The sequence below is a fragment of the Pan troglodytes genome, chromosome 23, assembly GCF_028858775.2.
Source record: "Pan troglodytes isolate AG18354 chromosome 23, NHGRI_mPanTro3-v2.0_pri, whole genome shotgun sequence".
Lineage (NCBI taxonomy): Eukaryota > Metazoa > Chordata > Mammalia > Primates > Hominidae > Pan > Pan troglodytes.
This window is the reverse complement of record NC_086016.1, coordinates 39,342,409-39,360,890: the sequence shown is the minus strand read 5'-3', so window position 1 is coordinate 39,360,890 and position 18,482 is coordinate 39,342,409. Positions and strand designations below refer to the sequence as shown.

Sequence of the window (18,482 nt, the reverse complement as noted above, 5' to 3'; positions counted from 1 at the left end):
TCAGCGCTAATGACAGTACTGGGGGCTCTGGGGTCACACACGCTCTCAGCCTCCAGGGGCCCAGGCCCGGGGAGGGGAAAGGAGCTGGCGGGTGGGCCTAGGGGCCTGCGGTGGGGAGGCAGGGAAAGGGGATAAGGCCGGGGGCTGTCTCTAAAGCCTCCTCAGCAATGTGGGATCAGTAGTGGGCCTGAGTGAGTGGGTCCCTCCCCTCACCCCCTGGGTGGCCAGAGCTCACTGAGGCCACTGAGTCCCCTGCAGCCGCCCGACAGTGTCTGCTCAGTCAGCTGCACACTGCGTGCCAGAGGGACCTTCTCAGGCTGCAAACTCAAGTGGCAGAAATGGAACTTCTTTTGCCTCCAGGAGCAAAACTGAATCATTTCCTTGGCTCCCACCCTGTTCCTGCCATTTATGCTGCTACCTGGCCCCTTCTAGACAAGCTCTAGACAAACTCGGCCCACATGGGGGTTTCGCCGTTGCATCAGGTTCTCCTTGGACCCGCTCACTCCTGGGCGTCTGTGAGGCCAGCTGTGGGGTTCCCTTCTCCGACAAGGGCATCTCTGGGTGCTGTGTCCTTTGAGCCAGCAGCCCTCTGCGTACCACAGCCCAGGCAGCCTCACACCCTGTCCCCACTGCCCGCCAGGAGCAGGTGCTGCTGTGGGCGCGCACCGCTCCTCACTGCCTTGGCTCTCCGATCTCATGGGGGGCATCCCTCAGGAACAGGAGCCTCGTGCCCACTTACCTCTTGACTGTCCTCAGGGAACGCTGGCTTTTGGGCCTTCTGTGCCCAGGGGTTGGCTGGAATCTCCTTTCAATGTTGCTCTCTCTGACACAAGTTTCAAATTTTTATTTCAAAATTCAAAAGCTGAGCCTTAACTTCTGTGGGCACAACCCCACCTTGAAAGCAGAAGCTGGAATGTCCTGGGCTGGAGGTGTAAGATGATGGTGGTGAGGGTAGGATGTAAACCACGGTGTGGGCTGATGAGTGTGCCCTGCAAGGCCCCACCTGCACCCCCACCCCACCACCCAGTGCCTTCTCTGGAGGGCAGGGCAGGAGGAGGAAGGGGCTGGCAGATCTGATGTCCCTGGGGTAGGAGGGGCTGCAAAGGGGGTCCTTGTGCTGGGGCTTACCCTGTGCCAGGCTGGGGATCAGAGTGTGTGGCTGTAGGAGGGAGCAGACGCTGGAGGTGGGTGTGGGCAGGGCCCCTGGGGGGCCTCTCAGGAACCTCCAAACATCCTTGAGAAGTAGGCCGGGCTGCCCCAAACTGGGGCAGGTGCAGGGAATCTGGGCCGGGGGCACCGTGGATCCCCAGGGCTGGGCCTTGTGCACCGGTGCCTCTCTTCTACCTGCCCCTGTGGGGAGAGTCCAGGGCAGGGCCGCCAGGCCACCCTCATCCCATTGGCCTCTGGCTCTCGCAAGCACACAGTCCTATGCCACCTCCGGATGCACGACAGCTAAGTGGCAGGGCTGGGATCTGCACCCAGGCCTCCTGGTGCCGGGGCTTGGCCCCTTTCCGGGTGTATCACATTGCTGTGGGGAGCGGGCACCCAGGACTGCCCATCAGAGTCAACCGGCCCAGCCCAGGCTAGCACGTGGCATGCAGGAGAGATGCTCTGTAGCGATCTGTGGGCTGCCCTGCTGACATGAAAAGTGCCCAGCATGCACTAAACGCTCAGCAGATGGGAAACCAGCCTGTGGGTAAATGTGTAAGACCGGTAGACGCAGACCTCCCCAGCCCCCAGGGCTCACTTCCTATCTCATCTCCTCCAGGAAGCCTCCCATGATGCTACCTCCACCAAGCCATCATATTTATGATCTTCTCCCGACCCCTCATGCTCTGCTGTCCTGCTGGCAGGGTCCAATTGACCTCCATGTCCTCTCCCACCTTCCCCCTCCCCAGGTCCCCCTCGGGTGGCACATTCCTCAGATAGGACACAGATTGGTGGGCCCCGGGAGCTGAGGACAGAGAGAGGGAAGGGAAGCCCCTAAGTATCCTTCCTGGGACAGCCCATTCTTCGGGAGAGAGAGACTCAGACCATGAGGAAGAGTGTGGGACAGGAGCCCTGCCCCGAGGTCTGGTCTGGCCCGGGGCTGGGCCTCACCTTCCGGACCTTGCTTTTCCCTGCAAGGCCACGGGACTGACCAGCTCGGAGACACTCCAGGAAGGCCACCCCTCCCTGATCTGGGGCCCTGTGCCCACCTCAGCCTCGTTTCTCCTCCTTTCATGTCTCAGGAAGTCCTCAGCCCTTCCCTGCCCCCTAACACAGGGTTCTTTGTTTCTCAACCCCACAGCCACGCCTGTCTCCACTGAGCCTGGAAGCCCCTTGCTAAGACTTCTGTGAGAAGGAGGCCCTGTTCTTGCTCTCTGCACAGTGCCCCTCACCTGGCACCCCTAGCCCCCAAGGGTGTCCTCCCCCAAGAAGATGGGCCCTGCTCTCCTCCTTTCCCAGCATGAAGGCCAAATGCCTCATACATGTGCGCACGTGTCTGTGAACTTCCAGCCTCAACGTGGCCCACGCCGGCCTCTGCCCATAGACTTGGAATGAGGAGGGCATCCCAATTGGGCCCCTGAGGTTGAGGACAGCCAGAAGAGGAGAAGGCTTAGAGCCCCAAGGCAGAGACCCAAGACCTAAGGTGGGAGAATCCCCGGGGATAGAGTTCAGCTCAGCAGAATGAGGGACTCCCACCTTCACAAGAGATCAGAGATGGGCAGGTGGGCGCGAGCTCCCCAGCCCTGGAGGTGTGCAAGTACAGGCTGAAGAGCTGTAGGCAAGGATACTGTAAAGGGGTTCAAATATCAGAGGGGTTGAACTAGAAGGAATTTAGGGCCTGTTCTGTCCTCCAATCCAAGGAATCTGGGGGTTCCCTGCCTTAGTATGTCAGACATTATGACTTTCCCAGGGGGCCCATCTTCATAGCGAACTCTTAAAAATCTTCCAGGTACAAAAGAATGAACTGATAATGAGAGACTGCAGCCACTGGTGTGTGTGTGTGTGTGTGTGTTCTGCCACCCACCACCTATACAATCTTGTGTGAGTTCCTCAACCTCTTGGGGCAGTGTGTTTATCTATGACATGGAGGGTGCGGCTGCAGGCCCCAGGTACATTCCCAGCAGCTGCCCATCCTGTCAGGGGCTGCTGGGGCAGAAGTGACATGGAATGCAGAGGTGCTTCCACGGCCAGAGGTGTGGGTGGTTCTGCCCGTGGTTTTGGATGTGATTATTGTCCAGCCAGGTAATCGGGAGCTTGTGAAGCTTCTTGAGCGAGGCAGTAATGTCTGACTATGAATACCTGCAGCTTCAGATTTGGAAAGGACCTTTGGAATAGCAGCGGAAGTCAAGCCCTCCAGGAAATAATGAAGATGGGAGGCCAGGCGCGGTGGCTCACACCTGTAATCCCAGCACGTTGGGAGGCCGAGGCGGGCGGATCACCTGAGGTCAGGAGTTCGAGACCAGCCTGGCCAACATGTTGAAACCCCCCGTCTCTACTAAAAATACAAAATTAGCTGGGCGTAATGGCGCACACCTGAAATCCCAGCTACTCGGGAGGCTGAGGCAGGAGAATCACTTGAACCGGGGGGGAAGAGGTTGCAGTGAGCTGAGATCATGCCATTGCACTCCAGCCTGGGCAGCAGGAGTAAAACTCCATCTCAAAAAAAAAAAAATAATGAAGATGGGGTTATTCCAAGAGCAAGATACATTAGGGTGTGGGACAGAGACAGAGAGCTGGGGGTGGAGAGAGTCCAGCCACGCCCTGTCTCTGCACTGCTGAGGGGACTGGGGGCTGGTGGCATCCACGGTGTTTCACTGAGGCCTGTGTGTGTGTATGTCTTGGTGTGTACAGTCTGCGTGCATGTGTGTGTTTTGCAACGAGTGTGTACGGTTGCGTGCTGCATGTGGTGTGCACATGTGTGTGTCATACAGGAGCCGTGCCTCTCCGTGTGCACCTGTTTTCTGCTGTCACAGCAAGAGAATGAACACAGGCCCCTAGCTTCCAGCCAAGGGCAGAGGAATTCCTTATTTCCATGGCCTTCCCCAGTGATTAAGTCTCCAAACTTTTCCTCCACCATCATTTCTTCAAAATGAAAAACCAAATTGTATCTCCAAACTGCTTGGAAATCGATTTCTTTCAGAATGAACTTTTGCAGCAGCGGTTTCAAGGAGAAATAAGAGGAGGAAGGCAGGAGGAGTGTGTAGGGTGGGGACAGAGCAGCTGCCAGAGCCACCCAGGGCCTGGGTTGGGAGGGAAGGAGGGGTGGGGTAGGAGGTGCTGGAGGCTGGAGGGCACTCTGGACTCTGGGGCGGAGGAACCTGCTTCAGCCTCACCCCACCTGCTCCGGCCAGGGCCCTCAATGCCAGCCCTTCCTGGGGCCTGGTCTGGGAGGCTTGGGGAAGTGCCCAGTGTGCGCACAGGCCGGAGCTTCTCCAGGGCAGAACAATAATAGAGTTTCAACTATAAACCCAGGCGTGATGTGGCCGCCAAGTTTTGAGCCAGGCACTGGGCCAAGTGCTTTTCCCGAATTATCTCCCTTAATTCTCACATCAACCTCAAGCCGGTGTTATCATCCCGTCCTAATGACGAAGAAACCAAGCATCTGTGGCCCAGAGAGGTTAGTGAGTGTTTTTGAGAGGATGGTGGAGAGGATTCCAGGTGAGGGTGGATGGGAAGTGCTCAGTACCACATCTGGGGGCGGTGTGGGATCAGCAGATGTCAGGGCCAATGGGAAAAGAGGGTGACAGCAGACAGAAACAATGGGACAAAGAAAACACTGCCTGCCAAGGGTAAAAGCAAGGAGGCCATGGCCAGGTGTGGTGGCTCATGCCTGTAATCCCAGCACTTTGGGAGGCCGAGGCAGGAAGATCATGAGGTCAGGAGATCAAGACCATCCTGGCCAACATCATGAAACCCTGTCCCTACTAAAAATACAAAAATTAGCTGGGCGTGGCGGCACGCACCTCTAGTCCCAGCTACTCCGGAGGCTGAGGCAGGAGAATTGCTTGAACCCGGGAGGCAGAGGCTGCAGTGAGCTGAGATTGTGTCACTGCACTCCAGCCTGGGTGACAGAGTGAGACTTTGTCTCAAAAAAAAAAAAAAAAAAAAAAAGACAACAACAAAAACAAAAAACAAGGAGGACATGGCCCTTTGCAGGGGAGCGGGTGTGCCTCAGGGCTGTGGAGCACCTACTGTGTGCCAGGGCGTTTGACTCCCTGGCAGGGGTTGTTATTAATGCATGTTATGCAGAAGGAACTAAGGCTCAGAGAAGTGGAGCGACTTGCTGAGGTCACACAGATAGGGAGAGAACCCAGATCATCCTGGGTCCAAAGCCTGTATACCACTTCCCAGCGTCACCTTGCAGAGCATCTGGGAAGGCTTCCTGGAGGAGGTGGCTTCTGAAGGTGATGGGGAGGGAGCGGCAGAAAGGAAACTGCACAATGACAGTTGAAGAGGAGAAAAGACTGGGGATGGTGAGGAGGAGGCCAGGGTGTCAGGATGAAAGGTGCTCACAGATTGGTGGGCCCAGAAGGGGGCACAGGCAGGTAGTGGGCCAAGTGGACCTCTGTGATGGGGGCAGTGCCTGGTGCAGTGGGACCCAGAGGAGACAGGCTTGCTCTGCAGGGACTGATGGGAGCGTGGCCCCTCAGGGGCAGGTGCCTGGGCTGGCTCCTAGTGGGAGAGTGGTGCTGACAGCAGGGAAGAGAACGGGGAGGGCCCCCTGGCAGAGCAGGGGGGATTGTGCTCTGGGCATGGAGGCGGCATGGGATGATGATGCCCATTGGGGGAGCTCGCCCCTCAGTGCCCCCTGCGCACCTGAGGAGCAAGGTGAGAGCAGGCGTGGACGGGGATGGGGTGCCTGTGGCAGAGGGGATGCACATGGTGGTGCCAGGACAGGAGAAGGAGTTTGCAGAGGTCAGCCTTCGAGGACCGCAGAGGTCAGCCATGCTGGGGATCAGGCTTCCCCTGAGGGCCACGTGCATGGAGTCTCTTGTGGAAGGGGGGTAGTGACAGTGTGGCCACAGTGGGTCACAACATCCCCCTCCTCCTGCCACATCAGAGGCACCAGGATGAGGGCCGGGAGGAATGTGTTCCCAAGACTCGAGGCTGGCACTGGGCCAGGACCAGGAAGGCCACCTGTGTGGGGGCAGCAGGGGGGCCTCTGGGTGCCCTGAGCCTGGGTCTTGCTGCCCCTCCTGTCCACTCCCAGTGCCCTGTCCACCTGGCGCTGAGAGCCGGCGATGCTGGGGGTTTGGGATGGGGTCAGGGCTCCTGGGTGTATGTGCGCATGCAGATTTGTGTGTGAGTGTAGGAGATATCTGTGGGAGTGGTGTGTGTAGGACTTGTGTGAGTGTGGTGACTGGGCTGTGGGAGGGTTGGTGGCTGCCACCATTGCGTTGTAGGTGGGTGTGGGCAGGGGGGCGTGGGTAGGTGGGCATGGGCAGGTGGGTGTGGGCAGGGGGCATGGGCAGCAGGGCATGGGCAGGTGGGGTTGGGCAGGGGGCATGGGTGGGGGCATGGGCAGGGGGGCATGGGCAGGTGGGCATGGGCAGGCGGGCATAGGCAGGGGGCATGGGCAGGTGGGCACGGGCAGGTGGGGTTGGGCAGGGGGCATGGGCAGGTGGGCGTGGGCAGGCAGGCATAGGCAGGGGGCATGGGCAGGTGGGCACGGGCAGGTGGGGTTGGGCAGGGGGCATGGGTGGGGGCATGGGCAGGTGGGCATGGGCAGGTGGGCGTGGGCAGGCGGGCATAGGCAGGGGGGCATGGGCAGGTGGGCGAGCAGTGCTCTAAGCCCTCGGCCCCTCCACCCACTGCCCTGTCCCACTCCCTCTTTGACAGCGGCCTGGCCTAAGGGATCCAGGGGGGTGTGAGAGGCATCAGGAGGAATAGCGTTGGAGGAAACTGGGGAAGATGAGGGCCAGGAGGGTTGGGAGAGCTGGAGAGGGTGTGGGGAGGATTAGAAAGGGTTTGGGAGCTAGAGGGGCTAGATAGGGCTGGAGGGACTGAGGTGGGTGCACACTGGAGATGAGTTGGGGAGGCTGGGGTCCGGGGGGGGTGGGTCTGGGAGCCAAGGGGTGGGTGCCAGCCAGGATCGCTCTCTGCACTCCCTCCTGCTGGTGGCTGGCAGCCTGGTGGGTGTTGATCATCCTCACGGCTGAGCAGCGGGAGCACTGAGGAGGGAGCAAGACAGGCTCGGCTCACAGCAATGAGGGAAGCTGGCCAAGGTGGAGGCGGAGGAGGCGTGAAACCGACAGTGGAGCCCAGGCCGGGGGCTGAGAGAGAGACAGAAACCTCAGACTGGAGGCAGCCTGGAGCGGGAGAGGCGGGCATCGGCCAGCAGATGGGAACCCTCACAGCAGACCAAGAAATGGGCGGGTGTAGTGCCCATCTCTAGGTGGGGAAACTGAGGCTCAGGGAGGGAAGGTTGTTCCAAAGCCACCCATTAGGAGCCCAGGGGCATAGGGGCGGGGGAGCAGGGAGGAGCGGACCTGGGACACAGACCGTTGCAGCTGGGGCCCCCACCTACCTCACTTATGGGATTCCTTGGCCAGAGGAAGGAGCTGGGCTGAGGTTCAGGAGCCTGCAGTCAAGTTTCTGCCTTCCAGTCGCCGCCCTGCTGTGGCCTCACTGTGTGTCCTCGGCAAGTTCCGGTCCCTCTGAGGGCCTCAGTCTCTCTGTGAAATTGAAGAGGCCTGGGACCAGACCATCTGCCATATTCCTTTCTGTTTCTGTGACTTGAGCCCCATGGCACCCACTCTGCCAGCATTCATGGGGTGCCGAGTGGGCCCAGGTAAGCTGTCCCTTAGCTGCTGTGTGACCTTGGGCAAGGCTCTCAGGCTCTCTGAGCTACCATTTCCCCATCTTCCAATGAATGGGGGCTTGAAACAGATCTACCTGTCTGGGCCTGGCCCTGGGTAGCCCTGCGCCCTTCCCTTTCCTGTGCCCCCTCCGCCCACACCTTGCTCCCCAGCTCTTGAAGCTGAGCCTCCTCAGGGGCCCACAGACTGGCTCTGATGAAAGGTTCATTTTCCTTTCTTTGTGCAGGTGACAAATTCTACCGCCAGTAATCACTTGTGAAAAATCAACAGTGAAGCCCAGCGGCTCCCGGTCCCCCGGAGAAATCTGAGTGGATTTCTGGAAGAACAAGGTGGAAAACCCCAGGGGCAGCAGTGGGACCCAGGAGTGGGGGGACCTGGGAGGGAGGACTCCGCTCAGCAGAGCACAGGACCGGGCTGCACCTCGGGGGAGGGCCCCACTGCGCCCCACTCCTCCATTGCATTGTGGAGCTTTTGCACGGGATGATCCGTCTGCCTGGAATGGCCCTCGTTCTCCCCCTCCTCTGCAAGAGGACAGGGGGTGGGCAGGAGACACTGGGGAACAGGTGCTGCTAGAGGGAGGCTAGAGAAAGGGCAATAATGGGAGAAAGGGGCAGACGGGCCTATTCTGGAGGGCTGAAATGCTGGGGAGGAGCTGGATCATTTGCAGGACAATAGGGAGCCATGGAAGGTTTTTGAGCAGGGGATGGATATGTGGAAAGCTCTGCTTCACTCCGCTTCTCCGTGCCTCTTCAAGTCTTCAGGGGATGACTTGCTCGGTTTCCAGGGACCCAAGTCCTCATCCGGTCTTTGGGGAGGGGTGTAAAGAATGCATGGAGGTGTGGCGGTTGTTGGGAGGCAAGGGGACAGGTTGGGGTGACTAACACAGATGGCAGGCCACCCCTGTGCCTGTCTAATGTCAGGGTCAGGGCTCCTACAGGGCAGTGCAAGTGGTGAGTGGGTGAGCCAGGCTTGGAACCCAGGTCTGTCTGACCAGAGGGCCCCAGCAGGAGGAGGATCCTGGTAGCGACCTGCCTGTAGGGAGAATTCCCCTAAATGGTCTCATTTGTGCCTCTTCCTCATTCTGAGGAGGGGCTCTGTCCTCACTGACCCATTTTGCAGATGAGGAAACCAAGGTTCAGAATTGTCGGGGGTTTGAGTTCACCAACGAAACCAGTATTTCTGGCTTCTGAACCAGTGCTTGGTACATGGCAGGTGCTTAACGAAGGGATGGGAGTCAGGCTTTGAGGATTTGGACTCTAGAATGAGTCCTCTCCAAATAGCACCCAAGAGATTTCTCTGAGATGGGGCTGTTCTCAGACAGTGTGAAAATCCCAGAAATAGAACCATCCGGGAAACCTTCAACCATCTTGGAAGTATGGCCCAGTGAGAGAAAGTGGCTTGCCCAGGGCCGCACAGCACACCAGTGACAGAGCAGGGACAAGGACCCAGTGCTTTAGACCTTCCCTCCTCCTCTAGACCCAGGCTGGTGAGCACAGTGGGCTCGGCCCAGAGCTGGAGAGGAAAGGCAGGTACAGCCCACCTAGCTCCGTCCTCCACAGCTGCACAGGAGGGCCTGATATAGGCAAGGGGAGAGGATGGCTGGCCACAGTGGTGGAGCAGCAGGACTCCAGAGGGGACAGCAGTAAAGTGGGAGGGACTGAACCCCTTCAGCTCCTGCCCTACACCCCTGCCATGCGAGCCTCAGAGGCCCACCCGACCCAGTCAAGACTGCACCTCCCCTCCCATGCTGCCACATCACCACTAAGCACACAATTTCCATGGTGACCCCTGCCCCTTGGCTGCTGGTGAGGTCGGGGGGTGCCCCTCATGGTCTGGCTCACTTGCTGTCTCTCCCTCTTTCTCTCCATCCCTCTTTATCCCTCCCCTTCTCCCTCCCTCTCTCTATCTCTCTCAGTCCAATCTCTGCCCTGCTGCCCTCCATCTGCCTATTTCTCTCCTAGACTTCGGCTTCAGAAAAATGTGGTTTCAAAGCTGCAGTCCCGGCCTTCCTCAGCTGTGTGACCTTGGTTATGTCCACGTGCCCATTGCCTCGCCTGGGCCTCACTTTTCTCATCTGTATCATGGAGTTGGCACCACCGGCTCTGCCCTCAAGGTTTGCCGCGCCTGCAGAGGCCCCTGAGCATTCAGCAGGTGCTCACTCAGCAGGAGCTGCCAGACACTGAATGTGTGATGGGAATCATTGGATGCTGCCGCCTCTCCGCCCACCCGCCACCTGACACTGCCTCCTGGCTCTCCATCACTGCCCAGGAGTCGGGCAGCCTCCCCGCTCCCTGCTATTTCTTCTCTGCACCTGACGCCGCCTCCTGGCTCTCCATCACTGCCCAGGAGTCGGGCAGCCTCCCCGCTCCCTGCTATTTCTTCTCTGGAGCTTCCCAGGAGGTTAATAGCAGCTTCTCACCAGGATATTTGGCTTTTTAAGGAATCTTGTTGCCTCTTTCTTCTCTGTGAGGATATTCTCAGGATGGTTGTGGTGGAGAAGGGAAGGAAGGAGACTCTCGAGGCATTTGCCAACTAAGGGGGGCACTTAGGGGTAGGTGGGGGGGGCAGTTCCGGGCAGAACTTGGGGCAGACAGTGCCCTGTTTCCAGAACAGCTCCCAGTGCTGGGCTGGGCTGGGCTTAAATGCAGTGGGAGAAGCTCAAGGGTGGGGTGGGGTCACAGGCTCCACTTGGAATGGGCCAGGTCATTTGACTATGGGGGCATTTCTGAGCCTGGTGGGGCCTCAGTCTCCCCTCCCGGAAGATGGGCCTGATGATCCATGCCAGCCTGTAAAGGAAGGGAAAGAGTTTTGCTGAGCTGCAGAAGGAGGTGCAGACAAGGCGAGGGGCTGGGTGTTGGGGGAGGCCAGCTGAGCGCCCAGGACCCCTCTGGCCCCACCCCAGGTCCTTGGGCTCCACCTGCTCTCAGCCCTGCCCTGAGCTCAGGAATGGTCCCAGGCCTGAGAAGGAGGTCAAAACTCTGCAGCCCTTCCACTACTACTTCGGGGGGCTCAGCACAGCTCCTCTGGGCTCAGGTCCCCAGGCCTTTCCCTGATGTAACCCCCCAATCAGGCCCGCCCAGTAGGGGAGGTCCACCTCTTATGTGTGTGTTTTAAATTGCAGTAAAATGTACGTAACATGAAATTTACCATTTTATCTCTGTAAGCATACAGGTCCGTGGCATTCGGTACATTCACATTCCTGTGTGGCCATGACCACCATCCATTTCCGGGGCTTCTGCATGATCCCGAACAGAAGCTTGCATGCCCTGCGCCACGCCCCCTCCCATGTCAACCCCCGTAACCGCTGGTCTTCGTCTCTATGAATTAAACTATTCCAGGTACCTCCCATCAGTGGAATCATAAAATATATGTTCTTTTGCATCTGGCTTATCTGACTTAGCATAATCAGACGACCCCGTCTTAACAGACAAGTAAACTGAGGCACAGAGAGGCTATGGGACTCACCCCAGCTGTGCGCCCCTTCTCACTGCCTTTGCGTCTCCTCTCTGTTCTGACCGTCCCCGTGAGGGTGGAAGTATGCCGGCCATGCCCACATTTCACTGAGGAAGAGAGACAGAGGCCCCACGGTGCTATGAGTCCCCAGAATTAAGACCTCCAAGTTTGGTGCTCACACATTCAGGAGAGCCACACAGCTCTGCCCAGGAGAGCCCAGGGCCTGAGCTGGGCCAGGGTTTAATGGGGAGCAACCAGGGACCGCCATGCCTCTTTTCAGGTCCCAGTGTCTCTTTTCTGAGGGTGACTCTGTAACTAGGCCCTGAGGGTTGCCTCGGGCTATGCTAACATCACCCCTCCTCTGGAATGTCTGGGTAAGGGAGGGGACAGGAGTGAAGTCAGCAACATGGCCCAAGAGGCCGCCCAGGGCAAAGAAGAGCCTGATAAGGGACTCTGGCCTTCAGGTGACCCACACTGCCTGGCACAGCCTCCACCCCCATGCCCTGCTGGGCCTCCCAGGCTCAATTTGTGTGTGTGATTGGGGAGGGCCAGGGTGGCTGGGAAGATTTTAGGATATAGGAAACACATTTATTGTGCTTTCAACGTAAGCCTGGGGACCCAAGAAAATCAGGCATCTGGGAAGGGAAAATGAAAGATCTTCCCTGGGCCCTACTCACCTTCTTACGCTAATACTTAAGACCTTTTGTGATCTGGCCCAGTCCATGTGTCCACCTGCCAGTCTTGTCCTCCACTCCTTGATCCTTCCATGGAGTCATGCATTCGGTAAGTATTGACTGAAGACACCTCCACCCAGGCACAGCGTCAGTCTCTGGAGCCACGGCTGCAGCTGTGAGGAAGACAGATGTGCCCGCCCTCCTGGAGTTCCTGAGCTGGGGGTCGTATGGCAAAATCCAGCATGAATGAAATAATCAGATGATGCCTAAGCACAGGCAGTACCCAGGGCTTTGGGGAAGCCAGGGCCTTGTGAGGGACTGGGGAGCAAGCTGGATTAAGACTGGGAGTCACGGAGGGCGCCGCTAAGAGGCTGCAGAGCAGAGGGATAGATGGAGCCGGCCAGGCAAAGGGCTTCAGGAAGATCAGCCAGGCAGGGGGAACAGCACGCAACATGGCCCGGAGGCGCTAAAGAACTGGGTGAGGCTGAGGAACCTGGAGGTCAGGCAGTGTCGGCCATCGTCAGTGAAGAACAGCCGGGGCAGTGGGGCCAGGGCCTGCGTAGGGGCCACCCACTCAGGACTCGGGGCCAAGCCAGGAAATGAAAATCTTCAGAGTGGAACTGGGGGACTTACCATAGGGGATTGGAAGCATTAGAAGGGGACAACGAAGGCCGGGCGCGGTGGCTCATGCCTGTAATCCCAGCACTTTGGGAAATCCCAGCAAAGAGATGGTAAAACCCCATCTCTACTAAAAATACAAAAATTAGCCGGGCGTGGTGGCGCACGACTGTAATCTCGGCTACCCAGGAGGATGAGGCAGGAGCATCACTAGAACCCCGGAGGCGGAGGTTGCAGTGAGCCAAGATTGTGCCACTGCCCTTCAGCCTGGGCGACAGAGCAAGACTCAGTCTCAAAAAAAAAAAAAAAAAAAAAAAAGAAAGGGACAATGAGATCACAGCGTAGTAGGAAGTTGCTGCTTCCCAAGGCCAGGGGGACAGAGGGAGGAGGTGGCTCTGCTGGAATTCCAGCACCATGGAACCAGGAGGAGCAATTCTGGCAGCAGCTGGAGCCCTCAGGGTGTAGACTTGGCCAGAGCCGTGCCCAAGGCGGACAGAGAGGGGCAGAATCCCCTGGCATTGGCTTTCCTCCTGCCCTCCAGGCTCTTCCCAGCTGGGAGCCAACTGATGCAGGAATCAAAACAAGGCCTGTGTGGCCTTGGAGAAGACACTTGCTTTGAGCCTCAGTTTCCTCTCCTGTTAAAGGGACCCATCAGTCCGGCCTTGCAGGTCTGTGGTTAAGGCAGGGCTGTTTCTCTGCCTGGCACTGGGCCCCAGCTCAGCCCTCTTAATCTGCAGAACTTGCCATTACTCCCCTGCCCTTCTGGGCTCCCTGTGTCCAAGGGGCCCTGAGGACTCAGAAATGAGTCAGACCCTGGCCTCTAGGTTCTCCACTCACTTGGGCCAGGCTGTGGTTGCAGACTGTGCGGTGCTCTCACAGAAAGCAGGCGGGTGGGTACCTTTCACTCCAAAAGGAGCGGAGAGCACAGGGTGAGGTGGGGGCTGGAGCTTCAGAAAGGAGGCTGCACCTGGAAGGCCAGGGAGGACCTCTTGAGGGCTCTGAATGTCAACCTGCATTGCATGAACTTGATCCTCAAGGGGAGGTGGGGGACAGGCCTGGCAGGTGTGCATTGGGAAAGCCCTGTTAAGAGCCAGTGCATGTCAAGCGCCTTGGAACTGTGCATCGGGGATGGTAGCCTGGAGGGGACGAGCTGGAGGCAGGAAGACTAGAGAGGAGGGTCTTTCTAGAGGAGCTCCAAGACTCCCCTTGGACATGCTTTCTGGGGCTGCTAGAGTGATTTCTTCTTTCCTGTCATGAAACACCTCTCCCTGTCCTTGAGCCTGGATTCTGAAAAGGTCTCTGGTTCCTGGGCCAGCCCCACCCTGCCCTGCCTTGAGGCCACATCTGCCACACCCTCAGCCTGGCCTAAGGTGCTAGTTACTTGTTGCTATCTCTGGGGACCTTCTTGCCAAGACTGTGTCGTGGAGGGGGCGGGGAGGGGAGGAGCTGAGAAGAGGGGGATGGGCAGGCCAGAGGTCGTGCCGGGTGCACGTGGGATGGAGTATAGGGTGACGCTGTGCTGGGCTGTGTGTGTATGTCGGGGGCGTTTGTCTTGGAGGGGCATGTAGAAGGGATTCCAGTGGTTCACTGGGGGCTTCGCCCACCACTTTTTAATTTTTATTTTTATATATTTTTTGATACTAAGTCTTGCTCTGTCTCCCAGTCTGGAGTGCAGTGGTGCGATATCGGCTCACTGCAACCTCCGCCTCTCAGGTTCAAGCAATTCTCTTGCCTCAGTCTCCCGAGTAGCTGGGATTACGGGCGCCCGCCACCACACCTGGCTAATTTTTTGATTTTTAGTAGAGATGGGGTTTCGCCATGTTGCCCAGGCTGGTCTCCAACTCCTGAGCTCAGGCAATCTGCCCGCCTCGGCCTCCCAAAGTGCTGGGATTACAGGAGTGAGCCACTGCGCCCGGCCACGCCCCCTGCTCTTCGTTCTCACTTCCAACCTTTTCACCCATCAAAGGTTACACTGGGACCCTGCGTCTGTGAGGTGGGGAGATATCTGAAGCTGGACTGGGGATCCCCTCCCAAACGGGATCCTGGGGACTGGCAGACAGCTCAGCTGCCCCCCACTCTCCATCATCCCCAGGGCTCCACCGCAGCCCTGCTCCTCTGTCCTGTGTCCAGCCACCGGTGGAGTGCAAGGGACTTCAGCGCAGGGAGGGGCTGCAGGGAGGAGGAGGCGAGGTAGGTTTGAGGCCAGAAGACGGAGGGAGATGGGGAAGAACAGGGGGACCCAGAGCAGCCGACAGCAAACCTAGTGAGCAGTGACAATCAAAACAGGGGCGGTTCACTGAAACTTCCGTGTGTCTTCTGGCTTCACACACTTTATCTGGCTTAATCTTCACTAATATTATTCTTAAATTTTAGTTTTGTAAATGTTTGTATTTTATTTTGTTTCTTAGCTGGAATTGCTAATGCATTTACACATTTGAATATTTAAGAGGTGTGTGCAATACTGAGTCTCCATCTCCCCCGGCTCATTCCGCAGGGACCAGGCTCCCTCCCTGGAGGCAGCCGGCTTCGCCAGCGACTTCCCTCCCCTTCCAGGCTGTCTGCGCAGACAAGCAAACATATGCATAGAAAAGCAAATATATACACATACATTTCCCACTTTTTAACCCATTAAAGGCTGGCATCCCATCACCCGAGTCTTCTGACTTCTTTTTCCACTTGCCTACTTACTAAGGCTCGGAGAGGTTAAGACAATCGTCTAGAGTCACACAGCGGGGGTGGAAAGATGGGCGGCGACCTCAGTCAACCGGTGGAGTGGGATGGAGGGGACAGGATCAGTTTCCGGTAAGAGAAGCGGGAGGAGGCGAGGAGAGCGCAGGGAGCGGGGAGGAGGACGGAGGCGCGGGGCCGGCCGTGGGGGATGGGTGGCCAGCCTGGCGCAGAGACAGGAGTCTGGCGGGAGAGGGGAGCCGACGAGGTGCGGAGGCGGGCAGGTTCCTGCTCCTGCTGCCCCCGCCCTGGCGGTTGCCGGTGGGACCTGCGACCACCGGAGCCCATGGCCCTTCTTTACGCCCCCTATCGTATACTACCCTATCCAAGGCTGGGGTGGGGGCTTCTTCCTGGATGCCCCGCTCCGCCCACGCCCAAGTTCTCCGGCAGAGCCTACAGGTCCTCACTCCCTGCCCATCCTCGTTTCCAGCCTCTCAATCAGGCCTGCGAACGGGCGATGGCGATGTGGTTCTGGGCCTGCCCTAACCCTCTGAGCTAGGACCTGCCATCTGTGAAATGGGTGCATAGTGTGTGGGGGTGGGGCGGGGGTGACTCGGCCTTGGCCGTTCGAGGTTTGGGGATAGCTCGGTGACACCGGCCCCCTCCACTCCGATTTGATGCTCCCCCCAATACCTGGGTGCACTCGCCCCCCTTCCCCCCTACTCCTTGGCTTGGGGGAGGGGGTGGGTGACAGTCCCTGAGCATAGGCGGTCCTACCGATCCCCGCCCGCGCCCCCTTTCCAGATGCTCCTGGGCCGACGCCGCAGGTCCGGGCCAGCCCGGAGCGCCCAGGCGGGGCCGCCGCGGGCAGCCTCCGCGTCGCTGAGCTTTAATGAAGGCCCCCGCGGCGCCCGACTAATGAGCTCTGGGCCCGGGGTGCGCGCCGTTCCGCCGGGTCTTCGGTGCACCGCCGGGTCCTAAAACGCGGCCGCTACTGACTGACCCTGGGTTCGATTCCCAGCCGAGACGTTTCTGCTCCATTCCGGCGGGAGCTACCTTCCCGAGCCGCGCTTTGCTCACTTGTAGGAGAGCTAGAGGGAAATAAGACAGCCCTTGTTAGGATGGTGGAGTGGCTAGAAAGAAGCAATCCACGCCAAAGGCTTAGCTCAGTTCCTAGACTTAGTAAATGCTCAATAAATGTCTGCCATTGTTATTATTATTTATTATGCTTCCAGCTGGCCTGGAAGGAGGGTTCTGGAGCCAGAAGGGACCTTGGAGAGACCTCGGTTAAATCTCTAGCCCCATCTTTATTTTTAGGATGGAGTAACTTGCTCAGGACCTACATCTAACATTGTGGAGGGGATGCGATTTTTAAGTAGGAATTCTTGACTAGACCTCTCAGCAACCCTTCCTCTCCGTGACAGTGGGCGCTACACCCCTGTTCCCCTTCACTCTGTGTGTTTGTTCACCTGCTTTTCTGAAATGTCCAAACTGGAAGGGTTGTTAGCTATCTTCTGGCTAACATCTCTTACTTGCTGTGTGATTCTGGGCTAGAGGCTCACCCTTTCTGGGCCCATATTCACACCTGTCAACAGAGAAGGCTGCACTAGCCTGGCAGTTCCCAAACCCCAGCTACATATTGGAATCATTTGGAGAGGCTTTTTATCATTTTAATTTTTATTTACTTATTTATTTTTATTTTTTAAGAGACAGAATCTCACTATGCTGCTCAGGCTGGTCTTCAACTCCTGGTCTCAAGGGATCGTCCCCCCTTAGCCTTCTGAGTAGCTGGGATTACAGGCATGAGCCACTATGCCCAGCTTGGAAAGCCTTTCAAAAATGCCAGTTTGGCTAGGCACAGCTCACGACGGCAATCCCAGCACTTTGGTAGGCCGAGGAGGGCAGATTGCTTGAGGTCAGGAGTTTGAGACCAGCCTGGCCAACATGGTGAAACCCTGTTTCTACTAAAAATACAAAAATTAGCTGGGCGTGGTGGCAGGTGCCTGTAATCTCAGCTACTCAGGAAGCTGAGGCAGGAGAATTGCTTGAACCTGGGAGGTGGAGGTTACAGTGAGCCAAGGTCGTGCCACTGCACTCCAGCCTGGGCCACAGAGCAAGACTCCATCAAAAAAAAAAAAAAAAAAGTCAATTTCTGGCCCCTCCTCAGAACCCCCAGGGGAATCTGCAGCCAGCCGGATCCTGGCCCTGGGCCTGTGCCTGGGAAGCACATACCTTCCAGCTACGACTGTGAGCCCCTCCCCAGCCCCTTTCTGGGGCAGATGGGGACACTGAGAGCCAGAGAGGGGAGATGTGTAGCAGAGTTGGAACTAAGGGCCAGGTGTCCATCCCGCCAGTCTCTGCTCCCACTGGGATTCCTGCCCAGCCTCTGTCCACTCCGAAGGCTGGGATGAGCGTCTAATGACCGTGTACAGGGAGAAGGTCGGGGGCAGGTGAGGAGCAGGCAGCCTGGACCCTGCCTCTAGTGGACAGTCCCCATCCCCTTGTCTGACCCCAGGGTTGGGGGGGCCTGCCTCACTTTTCTGAGCTGACAATTGTAGGGTCTCTTGGATGCTCCCACACACTTCGAGTGCCCACAGCTCCCCCACGGGGTACCCGGGAAGGAGAGAAGTGGTGGTTGCGGAGGAGAGGGACGGCAGGAGTACAGGAGTGAGGCTTAGCTGTCTATGGCCTTGGGGGGCTTATGTTCTTGTCCTGGCTCCTGAGAAGGAACGGTTTGGGAGAGGAACTGATTGAAATGTACTTTGCGTTTCTGGAAATTGAAATACTCAATTTGAGAGCATAGCGGCAATTAGTGTTTAATCACAGGAGGATAGAGCATGGGTGGCTGTGCCTGAGCTGGGGAGGACGGGTGGGCTGATTACCCGTCCTGCTTCCTGCTGTGGGGGCTGAGTCCCATTCCTCCCCTTCCCTAGGACAGATTAAAGGTGTAATTTGATGAATCAATTTGTTTTCTGGAGGAGAGAAGGGGGAAGTAGAAATCTGATAATAGCTGGAAGCAAGTTGCTCCATCCTGTCCTACAGGAGTCTTCATCGAGGGGCCAGGGGCGGTAGGGAGGCAGACCCAGTAGAGGAGGCCTCAGTGGTGTCTTCCTTTGAAGTCATGCACACCTGAGTTCAAATCCTGGTTCTGCCATTTACCAGCTGCACGACCTTGAGAAATCCACTTAACCCTCCACTTCCTCATTTCTAAGAGGGACAGCCCAGCAGGGTAGCTGGGCTAATATTTAATATTAGTCAACGT

General features: G+C 57.7%; 1 long non-coding RNA gene across 2 annotated transcripts; it reads left to right on the top strand.

Annotated features, from left to right (window-relative positions):
* Nucleotides 1-4,257: 4,257 nt before the first annotated feature.
* On the top strand, nucleotides 4,258-11,187 carry LOC107970248 (uncharacterized). Of its 2 annotated transcripts, none has more exons than XR_001712689.3 (3): nucleotides 4,258-4,606; nucleotides 8,035-8,137; nucleotides 9,724-11,187. It is a non-coding gene; the product is annotated as an uncharacterized LOC107970248 (long non-coding RNA). The 2 variants fall into 2 exon arrangements; XR_001712688.3 differs by lacking the exon at nucleotides 4,258-4,606 and adding an exon at nucleotides 7,066-7,780.
* The last annotated feature ends 7,295 nt before the right edge of the window (nucleotides 11,188-18,482 follow it).